This window comes from Caretta caretta, chromosome 2 (assembly GCF_965140235.1).
Source record: "Caretta caretta isolate rCarCar2 chromosome 2, rCarCar1.hap1, whole genome shotgun sequence".
NCBI classification, from domain to species: Eukaryota; Metazoa; Chordata; order Testudines; family Cheloniidae; genus Caretta; species Caretta caretta.
The window spans coordinates 78,548,816-78,551,837 of record NC_134207.1 but is presented as its reverse complement, the minus strand read 5'-3'; the positions used below and the strand labels follow the sequence as shown (position 1 = coordinate 78,551,837).

General features: G+C 40.5%; 1 pseudogene; it reads left to right on the top strand.

Moving 5' to 3' along the window:
• The first annotated feature begins 648 nt into the window (after positions 1–648).
• LOC125632397 (TP53-regulated inhibitor of apoptosis 1 pseudogene) lies at positions 649–926 on the top strand (annotated as a pseudogene).
• The last annotated feature ends 2,096 nt before the right edge of the window (positions 927–3,022 follow it).

The following is a 3,022-nucleotide window of genomic DNA, read 5'->3' as shown; positions in this document are numbered from 1 at the left end:
AGCTCCCAGAGAAGTAAAGCATTGAAAGATAGATGGGTTGAAAATGAAGAGCAGGAGTTCAACTAATAGCAACTACTGGGTAGATTTCTAAACAGAAACGTGCCAAGATTTGAATGCCATGGAAAACTCCTGTTTCTTGGCTCCATCTTCTCCCTTCCTTCAGCTCTGCTCCCAGTTCCAGAGAGGATCTCATTCCCCAGTTGCACTGAGGGCTATCCGGATATGGGATAGCCAGAAGGTAGCCTGCAACCACATTGGTAGGTCCCAGGGAATTTAGTTTTGTCTGAACATTCTTCTCTTTGACTTTGTAAATGTTATTGAGACAACTGATAAAATTTAACAATTGTTGTTAACTAACACATCGCTATGTGTTAGGATGTGTGACTGAAACCTGCCCCTCTCTCAGTTACTACTCTTCCTGCTTTTACATTATATGTGTATTAGTTGTGAAGTATACCTGATAGGCCAAATCATGCTCCCTCCTACACACGAGTGGTCCCACCACATTGGATGAGAGTATTTGCCCAAGTCATGATTATTCCTGGAAGGGTTGGCTTTCTCATGCAAGTAGTCTCATCATAGCAAGGGAATAGTGAAGTCAAATGTGATTAATAGTTGCAGGAACAGGCCACATGACCAGGCTCCGTCATGAACAGCGTGGGGGAGGCGTGCACAGAGCTGAAGCACGAGTATGACCAGTGCTTTAACCACTGGTTCGCCAAGAAGTTCCTCAAGGGGAAGAACGCGGGGGACCCCTGCGTGCAGCAATTCAAGTGCTACCAGCTCTGCGTGCAGAAAGCTATTAAGGAGAAAGACATACCCATCGAAGGGCTGGAATTCATGGGTCCCAGTAAAGGAAAAGCTGAAAGCTCCTCCTGATCTTGTTTGGACATCTTGTGCCATTACAATGACCTTTTGGACTTGGAAAAAGAACCTCACATAGACTCAGTCTAGTCCATTGTACAGTAGGGCCTGCTGCTTCTCCAGTTGTGTTCCAGTTTGAAGTCGAAAGGAATTTTGATAGGGTGAGAGACAGATAGGAGATAGATTGGGTCTATATCGTGTATGTATGCATACTCCAGAAGGAGATTTTCTGAGGTACAAAGAGCAATTACACAATCAGCTCCCAGTGAAAGCCAATGGGAATTGGATGCTTGATTCCCCAATTCCCTTTGAATATCTCTCCTACACTCATTTGGGCCAGATTGTATGGCTCCTATCGCAGGCAAAGGCATGATGGAGGAGTGCTCAAAGAGTCTCTTTTTACTTTGTGCTCTGTCATACAACTGTCCCTGAACTAGGGAGCACAAAGGAATGCTCTCAGGGGTGCACTTAACCCATTGATTCTAATGGAGTGGGCCCAGTACACTTGAAAGGTATATACTGCACTGCTTGAAAGGGGGTAGCCATGGGTGTGCTTCTTCGGCTTACCAGGGAGCTCTGGGTAGAAAACTACCTGGAATTCTTCCTCTGGATTCTGTTCTGTCCTCAGTATTTGGCTTTTTCCACATGACATGACTGTCCCTTTAATGGCTGCTCTATTATCCTTATGTAATGATAATGTTGGTATCACTTTTTAAAAACCAATACAAGACGATATCAAAATCCTGCTCCTAAAACACATACTATGAGTGAGGCAGCACTGAAACGGTTATTTAGTCTGGGTTTAAACAATCAAATGTTTTTTTGATTAAACAAGCTATTCAAGCATTGTTACACATCGAACTGACAAGTTCTAGTCACATAATTGTCAATGCACAATCAAAAAATGAGATTAATTTCCAAAATAATAACAATTCTTTTACCCCACGTGCCATATTTATAAAGTGTTCAGCGCATTTCTTCCAATTATTTCCAACTTTTTAACAAATTATTACACAACAACCTTTTCTTTGTAAAATTACCCCACTTTGATGACTCACTGCACCTTTTCACTCAGTGCATGAATGGACCCTCTTCGTTATACAAAAACAGAGGGAGTGCAATTCCAAAACAAAAGCAAGTCAGCGAAGAAGAAAAAATGATTTGATTGTTAATGCAAACACACACTTTTGAAAAAATTGCTAAATTAATGCAGCTCCAGGGGTCATAATAATAACCTATGTACACTCAACCCTCTTCCAGATGATGCATAGGTTATTACCCTGGAATTAAACAATCATGCATATTTACTTCAAAATTATTTTCTGCAACACACACACATGGATATTAATGAAACAAAACCCACAGATCCGATTAATCTAGGTTATTTTGTCTCAATAAATATAAAAAAAGACACACACAAAAAAACCCCTGGAAATATATAACATTACAGCCAGGAAAATAATAGGAAATGTAGCAATCATTAGCAGGAAGAAAGGAGGAATATTTTTGTCATGAATAAACCTGAAAGAGAAAATAACTTTAAACTGTGGCCTTGGGAAAACAACCTTATCTAACTGCAGGCTCACAATAACAGCTCTCTCCATTTTCCACCATGAAATCCAGCTAAGCACTGATCATGAGAATGCATCCTGTATTAGTTACCCGAATTTGCAATTTTGGGGTGATTCTAAATCCTGTTTGATTATTATATTACAATAGTAACCCTGCCAGCTTTATACCATCTCCTCCAGGAAGTTGTGACCTTTGCTTTCTGGGGAGGACCTTGCCATTGTTATCCAGGCCATTGTTGCTTCAAGATTAGACCACTGTAACATGGTCTACACAATGCTACACCTTAAAACAATTTGCTGGTGCAGATCCCAGGCATACTTTTGGCCTTCACAACATCCCCTGGCAGCAAGATTCACAGATTGACTGTGAATTGTGTGAAGAAGTTGTTTCTTATGTTTGTTTTAAACTTCCTGCCTATTCATTTCACTAGGTGAGCCCTGGTTTATATGTTGTGTGATAGGGTAAATAATTCATGATCTTATAGACTTTATAAATTTCATATTCCCTCTTAGTCATGTTTTTTTTCCAAGCTGGACAGCCCATCTTTTAATTTTCCCCTCATACGGAAGCTGTTCCATACTCCTAA